Source organism: Podarcis filfolensis (genome assembly GCF_964270895.1).
Source record: "Podarcis filfolensis genome assembly, chromosome: 17".
Classification (NCBI taxonomy): Eukaryota; Metazoa; Chordata; class Lepidosauria; order Squamata; family Lacertidae; genus Podarcis; species Podarcis filfolensis.
Window position 1 is genome coordinate 9,423,937 of NC_139621.1, and position 17,800 is coordinate 9,441,736.

General features: G+C 44.3%; 1 long non-coding RNA gene across 3 annotated transcripts; it reads left to right on the plus strand.

The window, feature by feature from the left end:
* On the plus strand, nucleotides 1-12,731 carry LOC310753060. Of its 3 annotated transcripts, none has more exons than XR_014543134.1 (4): nucleotides 1-256; nucleotides 3,059-3,102; nucleotides 4,058-4,124; nucleotides 12,479-12,731. It is a non-coding gene; the product is annotated as an uncharacterized lncRNA (long non-coding RNA). The 3 variants fall into 3 exon arrangements; XR_014543135.1 differs by lacking the exon at nucleotides 12,479-12,731 and adding an exon at nucleotides 8,954-9,370; XR_014543136.1 differs by lacking the exon at nucleotides 12,479-12,731 and adding an exon at nucleotides 8,958-9,370.
* Nucleotides 12,732-17,800: the final 5,069 nt, after the last annotated feature.

Here is a 17,800-nt window from a genome sequence, read left to right on the forward strand (position 1 = left end):
AAGAGGATGAAACTGCTTCCGGAGATGGAGAAGCGGCGCAGGGTGGCCAGAAGGCCCGGGGTAGGCCGTGGCTCACTGAGTCTGACTGAGCCTGGCGCCGCCTCGAGTCCCGGAAGAAATCCGATGTGCGGTGGGTCTACCTGGGCGAGTCCCACGGGCCCTGGTTGAACCTGAGGCAGCGCAGCGGCTGGAGCGATGCCAAGCTGGCCGCTTACTTGCTGGGACTGGAACGGGAGCAGCGGACCGGGCGCCGCGGGTGAGAATTGGCGGGGAGCACGGGGCACAGGGTTCCTTCACCCACTGCGCAGCTGGCAGCAGAGGCAGCCGCCGTTGCTCCTGCTGTGATGTAATGCCATTAAATGCTGGTGGAAGGTAGCTTGTCTCTCTTTTATATATATATATATATATATATATATATATATATATATATATATATATATACTGTATTTTTTCGTGTATAACACGCCCCGATGTATAAGACACCCCCAATTTTTAGGGACTCCAATTTAAGAAATCCTCACCATTCACTATCCATGTATAAGATGACCCACAGTTTTTCACATAATTTTAAAGTAAAAACACCTAGTCTTATACACAGAAAAGTACGGTAATAATTTTTATTTATTTTCAATTACCTGTACAGTCCAATAATATCCTCATTATAACAATACCAAATTATAATACAGTTACTAATGCCAATCTTTCAAATACCAAATTATATAATTTAGGTGCCCCCTCCCACGTGCTAGATTTGATGGCTTGATGATTTTATTTATTTCTGCGTTCCAAAACCTTATTCATTTCAGTTACATTACAGTCAAAATAATAATCCCTTATACAACTGATGCAATATTAATAACTTCTATTCATGTGGACACATTAAATGATTTATAGAGGGAAGGTGGCCGGTCTCAGTCTGCTCCAAGGAGCTCATCCTTTCTCTCTCACACACACATTCTTTCCGAAGGGAGGAATGTGGGTATTTATTTAGATATTTATTTCACCTCACATTCTACACAAGGGGAGGAATGTGAGCCTGCCTTTTCTTTCCTTGATGCGGGACTCGAGTCGGCATGCAGGTTAAAATAAGAACAGGTAAAACATAGAAAAATAGCCACCTAACCTTTTTTTTAAAAAAAAACACATTAATATATCCATGAGATCTATTAAATCATCAAATTGGGGTATATGGGGAGGGATAATACACAGTGAGGGGGGGGACACAAACGTCGTGCTCCTTCTGCTGTAGTTTGTCCACCTTTGGTCCCCACCTTTCACTCAGCTCTCACCTGTGACTGCCAGAAACTGTCAGCATGTGACAGCAGCCACACCGTGGGAAATGGCTTCAACTGGCCAGCTAAACCGGGTGAGGGTAGCCAATGGGCCTCAAACCCTGTGTTATGCAGTCCCACTGCATGTGAAGACAGCTCCCGCAGATGGAGCGGACGAAACCAAGAGTGGGGGCCGTGCTCAAAAAGGTGGCTTCTGGATACGCTGTAGAGGGGCGTGAGGGAAAGATGGGCCTCGTCAACCCAGGAAGGTAGCCCATCTAGGAGGAAGAAAACTCTGATCCTAAGGCTCCACTGCCTTGTGAGATGTCTTCCAAGAGAAGGAAAGGCTAAGCTGTGAACCCAGAGTGGAGTCCCTAAGACAGTTGGCTGGCGCCTTGTATGTCTACTTCCGGTAACTTCTGCCGCCAACTGGTGCTAAGCATATTGCTCTGCTTTCTTTGGACCACATCAGTAAGGCCAAGAGGGAGCCTAGGACCTCCATACACACTCCCCTGGTCACTTTGGTGTCCCTAACGCCACAGTTTGACTCCCCGCACCCAGGTGCACTCCATTGTCTCTCAAGACAGATGGATACCAACAAGAACAATTAAAACCTTGCAGACAATCACAACAAAAACAGGAGTAAGCCCCTTCAGAGATGGTATTTCTGAGTAAATGTGCATATGATCATAGTCTTGCACCTTTGAAGGATCAGGCAAAGGAGATATATGGAAGGGTTACTCTTCTTGCTACTCAAAACTAGGTCTATTGATATCAAACTTCCTTTTAACCATAGCTAGTGACTTCATATATACTGGACAGGTGGTGAGGATAAGATGAAACTCAGGAATGGTCTTGGAGTGAAGGGTGAGCATTTGTCCATCACAGTGTTCTGTGAACTTCTGAAGTGATGAGGGGCAGCTTTTTCAATATCCGTTTGGTTCCACAGCCAAGTTATCACAATAGCAAGTTGGTCATGACTGGACCTAATGGTCAGGGGTCCCTTTACCTTTACTATGGTGAACACTATTAGAGAAAGATTTAACAGAATCAACACAGGCAATTGCCTAATGTAAAACTTTTTTTAAAAAACCCTCAAGATTTTCGGAAATCTCAAACAGAAAGCTTGAGACAGCCACTGTATTTCTCTGCATTAAGAGACCAGAAATCACATTTCATAGTATTCATCTGAGCTTAGATGTTAAGAGGTCATCATTATGATTAAGAAATCAATGCATTTGTTGGTGTTCTTGATGGGATCCTCAGTTTCCCAGTGGTAGTGATTTCTGTGGCTGAGGAAACATGATTAAGATGATTGAATTTTGTGGTACTTTAGCTCTTGACTTCCTGAGAGGGACTGAAGAGCAAACTGACTCTTATGTGTTAGGGAGGGGCGCTACTGGTTTGTTTTTGGTTTATTGTGTATTTTGTGTTCTCATTTTGTATTTTTATGTTGTAAACTGCCTTGTGGCCTTTGGATGAAGGGCAATATAGATATAGATAGTTTATTTATTAATTAAATTGGTAAATTTAATTAATAAACAAACTATCTATATCTATATCTATATCTATATCTATATCTATAATCTATATCATCTATCTATCCATCCATCTATCTATCTATCTATCTATCTATCTATCTAATCTTCAGAGTCTCATTTATCTTGCTTGGGACCATTTGAAAATCATCTTCTTTCGATTCGGCTTTCTTTTAAAAACAAATAATGGTATCCACTTCTCAGATTCTGAGTTCATGTGGTGTGATAGGCTATTATTTTTTCTTTCAGGAAGCTTTGGGAGCAGATGCCTTATGAGCCACAAAGGAAGAAAAGTATGTAAATATGTTTGTAGTGGTGTGTTTTGCTTGCTCTGTTACATTGGCTGAATTGTTTTCTGAGCAAAGAACAGAAACGAATGACTGCAGGCATGTCTAGCCCACTGTTTGGAGCCCGTGCTACTTGCTGGTCAAGGGTGTCTGGTGAGAGGTTGAAACTTGAGGATTACAAAACTTGGAAGTCCTGAGCAGGGAAAATGCAACTTATTGAGCGCAAGTTGTGTGCCAGTGTCAGAAGCTAGTGAATTGCAATGAGTTCTTACGTTCAGTTACTTGTTACTGCAGTAAACTCTGCAAATGACAGATACAAAATTCCAAAAAGAAATCAAAGAAATGAATTCTGATAGTATTTCTTAACAGAGTAAATTTCACTGAACCAGCATAGAATCATGCTTTACATGCGCTTGCAGATTCCTCTATTGGCTGGCGCTCAATGAAGTTTTACTCGCCCATTGAAATTAATGAACATGAGTGAGTAGGTTCACTAATTTCAGTAGATAGGTTTACATAGAATATTTCCCATTGATAGATGGCTTCTAGTTTTCAAAAATAAAATGAAAATTCAGAATTTCCCTGCTTTGAACCAAATTGCATTTTTTAGTTTTGTTAAGCGATGCTGTTTATATTTCCCATAGTGTTATGTTTTTGTTGGGATGTTAGTATTTCCCATAATCTCTGTTTTTGCTCACTGAACTCAAAAGCCCAAACATGTATCCTTCTTGGCTATAAGGTCCTTTACATGATCCAATAAAAGAAGCCAAGGAGTTGGGTGGTATATTACGATCAATAATCCACCTTGCTCTATAACATTTGTCCACCTCTGTTTAATAGCATAAAGTTGACACTGAGATAGAAATACGACAGCTACATTTTCAGTGTGTAATGCCCCCTTCTGTTTAACTGTTCCTGCTTGTAGGCATATAATTTATTTATAATATATATTTATATACAGTGGTACCTTGGTTCCTGAACAGTTTAGTTGATGAACAAATCGGTTCCTGGACGGCGCAAAACCGAAAGTAAGTGTTCTCATTTGAGACCGTTTTTCGGAAGCTGAACATCTATTTCGGCTGTCGGCATTGTTTCTGGGGCCAATCAGAAGCCACCCCTTGGTTTTTGAACATTTTGGAAATCGAACGGACTTCCAGAACGGATTGTGTTTGAGAACCAAGGATTCATAGAAGAAATCAGAGCAGTTCACAACAATTGTATGTAAAGTGACAGAATAAAAACCACATAAAAATGTTAAAATCAGAAATCAGCCAACTATTGCGGAAAGATATATTTAACAGTAGGCCTACATTGGCCTGACAGATTAGAAAGGTTTTCTGCAGACATTTAAAAATTGAAACAGAATGTGCCTGCTTTGAGTCTTCTCTGATTATAGTAGATGATGGCTGTATAAAAATTTCAAAAATAATTTGAGGCGAATATGCTTGACAAATATCTCTTTATATTTTACATTACTGGTAATTAATATGTCTAATGTTAAAGAGGCAAATGCCAAGCAGAAATAGATAAAAAATGTGGCACATTAGCTGATGTTCTAATCCTAAAATTGTGTGGTTCTTCTTTATTTAAAAACAAAAATTAAAAAAATTGTTCTAATGCCATGAATTGGCCATAGCAAATTGTGTGGTTTGAGAAATGCTGCATTAGACCTTTTATTTGCCCTAAAGATAGCTTGGCACATTGTTCTCATGCTTCAAAATTACCATGGAAACCAAAAGGAGTAGGTATTTCCTTTATTCATTTACGAAAGCTTGAAGTCTGTATTCTAGACCTTTGAGTTGTTTGCCAATAGTTGACTGTGGGGTGGTAGATGGCATCTAGTTCTCTGTATAATGATTTGGGCTTGACAGCAAAATGGGTTATTATTGAGAGAAGTGCTGATATACAGAGTTTGGCAGGATGATGAAGTACAGTGGTACCTCGGGTTAAGTACTTAATTCGTTCCGGAGGTCCGTTCTTAACCTGAAACTGTTCTTAACCTGAAGCACCGCCTTAGCTAATGGGGCCTCCTGCTGCCGCTGTGCTGCCGGAGCACGATTTCTGTTCTTATCCTGAAGCAAAGTTCTTAACCTGAAGCACTATTTCTGGGTTAGCGGAGTCTGTAACCTGAAGCGTCTGTAACCCAGTGGCGTAGCGTGGGTTGTCAGCACCCGGGGCAAGGCAAGTAATTTGCGCCCCCTAACCCGTGGATTTGCGCCCCCTAACCCTAACCCCCAGATGTTGCGACCGGTGCGACCGGTATGTAACCCAAGGTACCACTGTATTTAGCTTTTTGTTAAAGGGAGGAATGACTTGTTAATCAGGCCATGACATGTGGCTCTTTCTGTCAAACGCTGCAGCCTTCAGGGAATTTCTCTCATTCCCATTAAGTTTGTGTAGCCTTCAGACAGAGATGGCCACAAGTATTTCACAGAAGATTCACGTTTGTAACCAGAGATTTGCAACTAAAGATGTGCACTCCAACATATTGTTCAGGTGCTTGTCTAGCTTTACAGTCATACAGTAACACCTCTGCGAACGTCCACCTCGTCTAGCGTCCATTCCGACAAACGTCCATGGCAAACCCGGAAGTACAGGAATGGGTTACTTCCGGGTTTGCTGCTCGCGCATGCGCAGAAGCCCTAAATCTCTTTGCCCTGTGTCCTTTTCGGTTAGCAGTCGGGGCTCCGGAACGGATCCCAGTCGCAAAACAACGTATGCTGTACCTTGGTTTTCGAACAGCTTAGTTCCTGAATGTTTTGTGGAGGTATTACTGTATGACCTAACCTGGGGAGAAAACAGTAAAGACCTGATGAAGAGAGCACAGCAGAGGTTATATTTTCTGAGAATCCTCTGTAAAAATAATCTCTCAAAGGACCTGTTGATGGCATTTTACCATTGTACTGTTGAGAGTGCATTAACGTATGGTCTGTGTGTGGTTTGTGAGCTGTATGGTCAGGGAAAAAACAATGCTATCCAGGGTTGTAAAGACTGCGAAGAGAATAATTGGGTGCACTCTCCCTATCTTGGATCAAATCTATGCTTCCATGTGTCATAAGAAAGCTGCGAGATAGCGCAGGATAGTACGCACCCCGGAAATGATCTCTTTCAGCTTCTGCCTTCTGGAAGAAGGTACAGGGTTATAAAGACTAGGACTAGCCACCTGAGAAACAGTTTTTATCCAAATGCAATTTTGGTTTTAAACACAGTGTAAGGTAGTCTCTGTGGGAGTATATTGTATTTAATTAAGGGGTATCAGAGTTTTTGGGGGGTTAACCAGGCTGGGATAGCTGGGAAAGGAGGCTTGTTGGTTTTTGAATGTCTGATGTAGATTTTTTCCAATTTCATTGTTCTGTATGGGACAATGACAATAAAGATTATCTGTCAGGGAACTGCCATCGGAACTAGAGGAGGAGGCGAGGCTCCACAGCGATGCTGGAGAGGGGCCAAGCAGGGAGAGAGGCAGGTCTCCTGTTGGGGAAGAAAATCAGCGCAACACCAGGGATAGAGGGGGGCCAATGGGGGAAGCAGAGAGCAGGCTCCGGGACTCTTCACTGGACACCAGCGGGAAGAGCACAGGTCCTCCGCTACCCACGCCCTCCCTGCGCGGAAGACTTCCGCGCAGGGAGAGTAGGAGAAGACTGGGCGTCAAACAACTTTTATGTTGGAAAAGGTTTAAGAAACGCCCACTGACGGATTCTGCCAGCGACTGAACAGCCACGGAGTGGATGGCTGTCCAGCGAGAAATGGTTTAACCAGCCAACCTAGCCCAGAGCGGCGGCAACTTACGCACAAGCAACCCCTAAAGCCATTACATTATCGTATCGTATCGTATTGTTTTGGCTCCCGAATGTCGCAAACCCAGAAATGACTGTTCCTTCCAGTTTGCAACTATTTTTGGAAGCCGAACTTCTGACGGGGCTTCCTGCAGCCAATCAGAAACCGTGAATTGTTTTTCGAAAGTTTTGGAAGTTGAATGGACTTCCGGAACGGATTCCATTTGACTTCCAAGGTATAACTGTACTTGTTCCTCCAAGACTGCTAATGTTGCAAGGGAGAGCAAGGAGCGTGTCTTGGCTTAGCTGCTACTGCTGCCTGCGATATGGAAATATCTCACAGAGGTGCCTGTAGGCACCCCACATTTTATTCTCATTAACAGTGCAGCCTGTGGTATGGTAATAAACTGGTATTTTGATGTGGTGTTCAGTTATATTATTTTAAAAGCTTCATGTTCAATCTGTCTCTGTGCTGGTCCGGGGGGGGGGGTTACCATGCGGCGTGGTCTGAGTCCGGTCCTGGGTCAAGGGTCTGGAGGCTGTCCGTCAAGGGCAAAGCAGGGTCCAAGGCAAGGAGCCAGGCATGGTCAGGAACTCCAGAAGAGCAGGTCAGGGTGCTGGCAGGAACAGGTTTCCAACGATGTTGCTCCCGCAACCTGGGACTGGGCTGACTGGCCTTTATCTCCTCTGAGGACAGGGGCGGTCCCGGCCCACAGGTGACCCGCCTCCCCTGGCCTTAAGGCGAGCACCCCTCCTGAGAGAACTTAGTTCCCTCCGCCTCTCTGCCCTGAGCCTCTGCAGCTCTGGAGAGGCTGGAGGGTTACTGGACCCAGAGGCAACCTCAGCTTCCCCTGACAGCGCTGGGAGAGGAGCACCTGCAGGCAATGGGTCCTCCATCACCTCCGGAGCCAGAGCGGATTCAGCTGGTGTCTGCTCCTGAGGATCCAGCACAGGTGAGGGCCCTTCAGATTCAAGCCCCTGCCCTGGCTCAGCTGGCCCTGGAGGCGGGGACTCCTGTGCAGGCCGGGATTCCTCCGATTCAGCCTCTGAATCAGATTCCCAGGCCATCACAGGTGATGTCAGGTGCTGCTGGTAGTTGCTCGTGAGTAACCAGGCAGGACTCCGACCTGGCTTTTACAGGTTTTATTGTGCAAACTATTTACAGTGCAGATCTACGAGGTTCATGACTGTCTCAGTCACTTGCGGAATCCGGGAGTGGCCCCTTCCGGCTTCTCCCCCAACATAAGAACTTCGGCACCCCAAACCTCCTCCTCCCCTCCTTGCGTTTCACCCCTCTGCACAAGCTGGGCGATGGAAGTGGCGTGCATCCCTCCTGGCCAGCCTGGCGAGGTGAGGTGCTGGGGCTCACAGCAGCATCCTCGAGCCCTCTCCTCACTTGGCTGGCCCCTTCCCTCTCTTCTCCACTGGAGGTGTGGCTTTTTCCACCGCTGGAAGAGGAACTGCTCCTCAGGAGTTTTGGAGGCTCTCTGTATCCCCTGCCTCCCTCCCCTGTTCCGATGGCAGTCCCCTGACAGGTGAACATGTAAGTCTCAGCATCTTTGAAGTTAATTTATTTGAATTAAAATGACTTTCTTAGGGCTCCTTATAGCCTTCCTTGCATATAAAATGAATGAGTATTTAACAGATATTACGTGGGTGACTGCTGGATTCTTTCTTCAGGGGTTGGTGTTGTAAACTTTTTATTTCAATTGTTTGAAGGGACCTTCTGTTCTCTGCTTCTCAAACTGTTATGTACTGAGTTGAATAGGATCCAAAATGCAGCAGTCTGATTGGTCCTAGAACAATGCAGCAGTATGATTGGTCTGCAGGAGCCACCCAATCCGGCTCCAGGTGGAAGTGAATCCACAACCTGATTGGCCTACAGGAGAATTCCGGAATTAGCCAATCACGTGCGGCCCATTGTGTAAATAATGTATATAAAGCAGATACTTTGAGGGGACTTTCATTCCTCCTCACCACTATGAGCTGAATAAAGAGCATAAAATCCACTCTCGACTCTGAGTATATTTCACAAACTTATGTTCTTCTTCTCCTCCCTAACCCACTTCCTGTGTCACAAGGAAGAAGGCGGAATGTGAACTGCTTGAACAACATAGTAATCTGGTACGGAGACCACAAAACCCGCTGTCCCTGTGCGCCCCATCTCTCAGAGCTGGACCCCACCTTTGAGATGTACACAACAGCTGTGTGGCAGTGTGAAGCAGGGCCTGTTTCCAGAACCTGTGCTCACCTCTTAAGCCACTCAGTGACTCTGAGAATGAGTGTGACATTGGTGAGTGTTGGGAGATCTGACACCTCCTTCTGTGACCTAAAGGCTACTAGCTGTACCCATGAAAAGAAATAAATTTCTACTAATCACTGCCACATGCAGCCAACTGTTTTTAATTGTGGAATTCCAAAAGTGTTTTAAATGTGGCAGCACCCGGGGTTTTTTTATTTCAGTGAATTTTCCATCAAGATTGCGAAAAGTGTTTTCTGACTGTATTGGCTGCTTTATTAGCTACACAGTGGTACCTCGGGTTAAGTACTTAATTTGTTCCGGAGGTCCGTTCTTAAACTGAAACTGTTCTTAACCTGAAGCAACACTTTAGCTAATGGGGCCTTCTCAGTAGTGGCGCCCGCCCTGTGGAACGCCCTCCCACCAGATGTCAAGGAAATAAACAATTATCTGACTTTTAGAAGACATCTGAAGGCAGCCCTGTTTAGGGAAGTTTTTAATGACTGATGCTTTAGTGTATTTTTAATCTTTTGTTGGAAGCTGCCCAGAGTGGCTGGGGAAACCAAGCCAGATGGGCAGGGTATAAATAAATTATTATTATTATTATTATTATTATTATTATTATTATTATTATTATTACTGTGTGTGTCTTATCCCTGTGAGGTGATGGGGGCGAGTAGCAGCAGCTGTATAGTGGTCTCATAGCACCACAAGTGTGATTATGCAGCAGCACTGCATCTAGGGCTTGAAGGGCCAGAGTAAATCCTAACAAGGTGGAGAATGGGGCATTGTTGCAAGATGGGTTTGAGTTTCTGGTCCCTTGTAGAGGACATTCAATATATTTTTTAAAAAAATATATTACAGTTGTGCCTTGGTTTGCGAACACCTTGCAACTCGAATGTTTTGGCTCCTGAATGCAGCAAATCCAGAAGTGAGTGTTCTGGTTTGCGAACGTTCTTTGGAACCAAAACATTCGATGTGGCTTCCAGTTGAGTGCAGGAAGCTCCTGCAGCCAATTGGAAGCTGTGGTTTGGTTTTTGAACATTTTCAAAAGTCAAACGGAGTTCCGGCATGGATTCTGTTCGAGAACACAGGTACAGGGGCATAGGAGGGGGCGGGGTGGTGGTCTGCCCTGGGTGCCATCATGGAGGGGGGTGACAAATTAGCAATTACTGCCCTACTAGGGCGGTTCATAGCAAACTTTTTTTTTTTAAAATGCCTGCTCCAAAGGTCTTATCTTACTACACTAGGGATTATATAGCTATATCTGAAATTTCATGCATATCAGTTAATATCTTGACCTTCCTCCATGAAAATAACTGTTTACTTGGCCGTTTTCATATGGCGTGAAGGCTGAAATTTCAGTTCAGTGGAGCCAAAACACAATCCATCCTGTAGATTTAAGTATCTGTCCACAGTCGCCTCCTTGTTATCAGAGGCCCAGAATCCACATTCCTTTGTAAGAAAATATGAAATAACGTAAAACCATTTTTGCAGGCGATGAAATAAAATAAAATAAAATAAATGTATGCGGGGGGTGACAAGAAATTTTCTGCACCAGGTACCACCTGACCTTCCTACGTCTCTGCCAAGGTACGACTGTATTGCTAAATGAAACCTGAGCAAACCACATAATCATTATTGCAGTATCTTTTGGTATTAATAATTTATTGAAAGAATTTCAATTATGAAGAAATAAAGTGATACAGAGAAAAGAAAAGAAGTGGGGGGGATGAACAAAAATGTGTAGAAAGAAGCAATATACAAAGATAAAATGTAATATAGTCCTATACATTCTTATATAAATAGACATAATGTTATTATCCTAATACATATGTAGATATTAATAGCCTACTACATTTTTAAAAAATTCATTCCAAATGTTGTCATATTTACACAAACAAAGTCTGCATCTGTAAGTAGTATGTTCATAAGTTGTGAATTTTGTCGTATTGTCAATCCATTGACTGAAGGGGATCATATCCTTATTCTTCCAATTCATCAGTATCAGTCTCCTGGCCACTATTAGGGCACGTAGAATCTATTTTTGTTGTCCTGTTCTTAATTTCCATACAATAGGTGTATAGTTCAAACAAATATTCTACGCTGAAAGTTTTAGCTTTTTCTGCACAGTCATAGTTATACAGTTCAGTATTTTCTTAGTAAGTATAGAACACGTTACAGTCGTACCTTGGTTGTCAAATAGAATCCGTTCCGGAAGTCCTTTCGACTTCTGAAAACGTTCAACAACCAAGGCGTGGCTTCCGATTGACTTCAAGAGCTTCCTGTATGCAGTCGGACGCCGCAATGGATGTTTGGTTTCCAAAGAACATTTGCAAACCAGAACACTCACTTCCGGGTTTGCGGCGTTTGGGAGCCAAAACGTTCGACTCGTAAGGCGTTCGGTTTCCAAGGTATGACTGTACAAGCGTATGTTTCAAGCAGGCATTGTCCTTACCACATCTCTAGCATAGAGATATACAAGCCTAATGGAGTCCAATAGATTATCATTATTACAGTATATTAACACAGGCAACACATCGTAATTATATTCGGAAAATGTGCCTTAAGTGCCTGATTGAGAGGAGGCTTGCAGTTCAGTCACATGGTCTTCTACAAAGGGCAAAGGCAAAGGGACCCCTGACCATTAGGTCCAGTCGTGACCGACTCTGGGGTTGTGGCGCTCATCTTGCTTTACTGGCCGAGGGAGCCGGCGTACAGCTTCCGGGTCATGTGGCCAGCATGACTAAGCCGCTTCCGGCAAACCAGAGCAGTGCACGGAAACGCCGTTTACCTTCCCACCGGAGTGGTACCTATTTATCTACTTGCACTTTGACGTGTTTTCGAACTGCTAGGTTGGCAGGAGCAGGGACTGAGCAACGGGAGCTCACCCCGTCACAGGGATTCGAACCGCCGACCTTCTGATCGGCAAGTCCTAGGCTCTGTGGTTTAACCCACAGCGCCACCCGCGTCCCTCTACAAAGGGCAGCGCTAGCTAAAATCTGGGGCTGTATTTAAGCAATGAATTAACCTGAATGGCTGTTTCCTTTCAACGTTGTTAAGAACGTAATGTTAAAGGTGCCTTGGAGAGGCAGCACAGAACGGTCTCTGGGTATTATAACAGTCCCACCTCTTGATGGAAACTGCTGGCAAAAGCTCCCTCTTGTGGACACAGCTCCCTCTTCGGCTATACCTGAAGTCAGACACAGTAACTGGTTGACACCCAGTCTCTGATTTTCAAGGGTGCTATGTGCATGCAGTGTGAAAGGTTGGCAGCAAGCGGTGATGGCATATTGCCTTGCCTGTGGGCTCTCTGCTGCTGCCATGTTCTTGAATGCAGCGAGGTGATGACGGCTTCTCTCTACAGGTGTGAGATCTGTGGATACCAATGCCGGCAGCGAGCTTCTCTCAACTGGCACATGAAGAAGCATAGCTCAGAAGCCCAGTACAACTTCACTTGCGAGCACTGCGGAAAGCGCTTTGAGAAATTGGACAGCGTCAAGTTCCACAAGCTAAAGAGCCACCAGGATCACAAAGCTGCCTGATCCTGGCTATGAACCTCTTTATTGAATGCCCCATTACAGGTTCCTTTTTTAAAAAAATAATAAAAAATATTTTTATTAGGAATTTCAACAATTAACAATTTATCAAAAATACATCATCCTCATTTCCCCCCATTTTCCCCTCCCCCTCCCCTAAAAAGAAAAAGAAAAAACCACCCTCCTACCCACCCCCAGACTTCCCTCAGCTCCTTTCTCCAGTTTTTCAACACATATTATTCTCTGCATGTTATAGAGTTGTAAAGATCCTCAATTTATCTATCGATATATTACCAATAAAGAGTTTCTGAATGTTTATTCAAAACCTGCCAAGGAGTCCAGTTCATTCTGTTGTTTCTTTAAGTACTAAAAGGTTCCCATTCTTCTTTAAAGTCACAGTTAACCTTGTCACGTAGTTTATGTGTCAATTTTGCCAATTCCGCATAATCCATCAGTTTCTCTTGCCACAGTTCTTTAGTCGGGATTTCCTCATTCTTCCATCCTTGTGCTATTAAGACTCTTGCCGCCATTGTTGCATACATGAAAATGTTTTTTTAATTTCCTTGGCAGGTCTTTTCCTACAATCCCTAACAAGAAAGCTTCAGGCTTTTTTTTACAAATGTTAACTGGAACATTTTCTTCAACTCATTATATATCATTTCCCAAATTTTTAAAATTTTACTACAATCCCACCGCATATGATAAAAAGTTGCCCCATTACAGGTTCCTAACCAATGAAGGGCACTACTTGCACATTCACAGCTGGAGATGTGATGTGTGCTGCCTGCAGCAGAGGGTTGCAGCCCTTCATCAGTGTGTTGTGCACCAGCTTTTTAAGAGCAGATGGTGACAGACATCAACAAGTTTTAGTTCTGTTGTGCAGGTGTTCTCAGGTATCGGGGTGAAGTGGTGGGGAATTGTTCAAAACAGCATCAAATCAGCTCATCTTGTAACTGGAGATTGTGGTGCTACAGCTGTCCATCTCTCCAAGGGAAGGGGAATGATGCTGTATTAATAGACAAGAAGAGTCTTAGCCAATTAAGCTACCAGTACTTTGTTTACTGCTAAACAGCACCTTTGCTTGTCTGGCAATTTGATGCTTGGTTTGAGGGTCTATTCGCCTACCACTACTGACAGAGAGACTGACTTCAGTGGGAAAACTATATCGGATTCACATGACCGGTTTGTATCTATTGACTACAATTCAAGATGACTCTTCGGCTGATCTGCATGTTTTGATCCATTCTCGTGAAAGGTCATATCTTCCCAAAAGTAGGTTGATAAAAAGAGTCATAAATCTGCTGTTGGAGACTGCCTCTTCCTCATCCTTCAGGGCTCTTGCATTGGAAGGCAAGCCAGATTTGGCCTTCGTATCCCTTTTTCTGGAATTGTAAAGGTAAAGGTAAAGGGACCCCTGACCATTAGGTCCAGTCGTGACCGACTCTGGGGTTGCAGCACTCATCTCACTTTATTGGCCAAGGGAGCCGGCTTACAGCTTCCGGGTCATGTGGCCAGCATGACTAAGCCACTTCTGGTGAACCAGAGCAGCGCACGGAAACGCCGTTTACCTTCCCGCCAGAGCGGTACCTATTTATCTACTTGCACTTTGAGGTGCTTTCGAACTGCTAGGTTGGCAGAAGCAGGAACCGAGCAACGGGAGCTTACCCCGTTGCGGGGATTCGAACCGCCGACCTTCTGATCGGCAAGTCCTAGGCTCTGTGGTTTAACCCACAGCGCCACCCACGTCCCTTCTGGAATTGTAGCATCCACTAAAGCACAGGTTTTTGCTGGTGGATATGCTCATGCTTCAGCTTTTCACAAGACAGACCCTTGACTTGTGGGCCTCTGTACCCATCCACTGTGGGTTGCTATATTCAGAGTCCCCTTTGTGAAAAGGAGCTGTAGGAATTTGCATGTACTGAGAATCTCAGCCATCGTTTTTTGAAAAACCCACTTTTAACCCTCAGTAAAAATATGAAAAAGGTGGAAAGATTGGTGATAGGTTTTTAAGCAATAAAGCTTGTTAGGGGTCTCTCTCAAGGTCTGGAATTCACATGGAGAAACTCTTTAGTAGTACATATTTGTATGTACCCATGAGCATGGCAGAGAGTGCTGTAAGCAGCTTGTCTGGAAAGGTTGTTCCTGGTGTGCTGGAGAACAGCTCCCATCATTCCTGGCCTTTGGCCATAGTGGCTGGGGCTGATGGGAGGTCCCCAGCTCTTCCTTTACCAAAACACAGACTCCCACATGCTCCCACATTTTAGTCTGGATGTAGACTAAAATGCCATAAAATATATTTCCATAGTGTCCCAGTTCTGGTCCTTGGCTGTACAGTGGTACCTCGGGTTACATATGCTTCAGGTTACATACGCTTCAGGTTACAGACTCCACTAACCCAGAAATAGTACCTCGGGTTAAGAACTTTGCTTCAGGGTGAGAACAGAAATCATGCGGCGGCAGCGGGAGGCCCCATTAGCTAAAGTGGTACCTCAGGTTAAGAACAGTTTCAGGTTAAGAATGGACCTCCAGAACGAATTAAGTTCTTAACCCGAGGTACTACTGTAGATGGAAAAGCCTGCTTCTGGAATAAACAAAACCGCCTGACTTCTGGTCATTTTCACACCACCCTGTTCATGACAGTACTGCAACTCCACTTTGCTATCTGTGACCCAGGTATTATTTCTCCCTGTTTTCTCCTGCACGTACAGCTGTGTTATTCCCTGTACTGGAGTGGGATAGAATCATAAGACTCATAGAACTGTAGAGTTGGTTAAAGCGTTAAAATCGAGATGTGGAAAATATGGAAACAACGAGGAGAGGCAGAACTGAGATGTGGGGAGATATGCTTCAGAAGTCCAGACTATGGGGAGCTCCGAAAAATCAACAATTATAATTTGGATTATAATTTGGTCTTTTTTTAATTTCAGTTTTTTATTTTAATTGGATTATGATTGGATATATTAATTGGATGTTTTTTATTGGAAAATTAATAAATATTATTTTAAAAAAGAACTGTAGAGTTGGAAGGCACTGGGGGAGGAAGAGGAGTGCGGGGGGAGCGCAACGCAATCCTGGTGGGGTGCCATCGCGGCTGGCCCTCCACCCGTGCTGAGCACCACGCCCCCAGGATGCACGCCAGCCCCGCCACCGCCTGCTCTACACCTCCTGGTGCTGGAGCATGAAGCTCTGCCACTGTTGGAAGGGACCCCAGTTGTCATCTATTTATTTTTTTTTAATAAGATATTTATTAGCGTTTTCCATTTTATACAAACAAAGAAAAAAAATTAAAAAGAAAAAATAATAAAAACACATAAATTTCATAACTTATTTTTCAATAACATATTTCCCTGACCTCCTCATGCCTCCCCTTCTTGTATTCCAGTTCAAATTGTTCATCCAGCAAATCCTTATCTCATAGCATTACAGCTAAAAAACCCCTTATTTTCTATCCATCTTCTTAAATTATTATAGTTTAAACTTTTACTTATATACAAAGAAAAAAGAACTATTTTTTCATATTCTTTTGTACCATTACAGCTAGGAACCACTTAATTTCAATCCAACATCACTCAACATTCATTAAGGGACCCCAGTTGTCATCTAGTCCAGCCCCCTGCAATGCAGGAATCTCAAGTGAAACATCAATAACAGGTGGCCCTCCAAACTGTGCTTAAAAACCTCCAAGGAAGGAGAGTCCACCACCTTCCAAGGGAGTCCATTCCACTGTCAAACGGAAACTTTCTTGCTTTCAGAAAGTTCATCTCCTTTCTTGTACCTTGAATCCAATGGTTCAGGTCCTTGATTGGTTGCTCTTCAGGTTTTCTCTACCTCCAGTTTCCAGCAGGAGAAAAGTGAACTTCCCAGACTGGGCCATTTTGCTCTGTTGAATTCTTAAAGCTACCTACTTTATACAGGCAACTCCCCATTTGTGGAGGGGTTGCATTCTGGGTCTTTGTGTGTGTAAGTCTGTTCTGCCCCCTTCCGGGGCCGCAAGTCAGCGGTCCTGAAAGATTTTCATTGGCCCCCAGTACATTTCCAAGCACAATTCAAAGTGCTGGTGCTGACCTTTAAAGCCCTAAATGGCCGCGGCCCAGTATACCTGAAGGAGCATCTCCACCCCCATCGTTCTGCCCGAACACTGAGGTCCAGTGCCAAGGTCCTTCTGGTGGTTTCCTCGCTGCGCGAAGCCAATTTACAGGGAACCAGGCAGAGGGCCTTCTCGGTAGTGGCACCCGCCTTGTGGAACACCCTCCCATCATCTGTCAAGGGAATAAATAACTATTTTACTTTCAAAAGACAACTGAAGGCGGCCCTGTTTAGGGAATTTTTTAATGTCTGATGCTGTATTGTTTTTAATATTTGGTTGGAAGCCGCCCAGAGTGGCTGGGGAAACCCAGCCAGATGGGTGGGGTATAAATAAATAAAAAATATTATTATTATTATTAGTCAATTGAACATTCGTGTCAATGGTCGCAGCCTGCATTTATAGCCTGCCTCCCCCCCCCCCCCAGTTCTGGAAGTCAAGTTCGTATCCCCATAGTTCTCAGCAGTCTCCATCCTACTTTCAGTCAAGGAGGACAGCAAGTGGCTCTTCCTGTGTAATTCAAGTCTTGTCCAGCTGGGGGAGTCAGAGCAACAGCTGCTTTGCTAAGAAAAGATGCTAGCAAGAGAAGTGGAGGAAGGAATTCCACTATCCCCAGTTACCCACTCATCTGGCCTGGGGCTTGTGGATTGAGCACTGCTGTGCTCTTTAGGCATGGGTTCTGATTTTGTTTGCATAGCTTCCTCCTTTTTCCTTTGGGGCAGAGCTTTTCTATGACGGAACCTTGACACCCGGGACAAGGAATTTGGCCCTCCAGATATTGCAGGACTATAGCTCCCATCATTGCCCGAGGCCAGGGGGAGCTGGAGTCCAAGCACAGGTTTCCCCCATCCCTTGCCACAATTCTTTTTTGAAGTGTTCTTTCCCCACCCCTTTCTAAAACCCATTCATCATGTAAGGCCCTCTGCCACCTTCCTGCCTTTTTGGTGTTGCAGATGACCTTGGGGTATTTAGAGAGCCAGTGTGGTGTAGTGGTTAAGAGCGGTGGACTCGTAATCTGGTGAACCGGGTTCGCTTCCCCGCTCCTCCACATGCAGCTGCTGGGTGA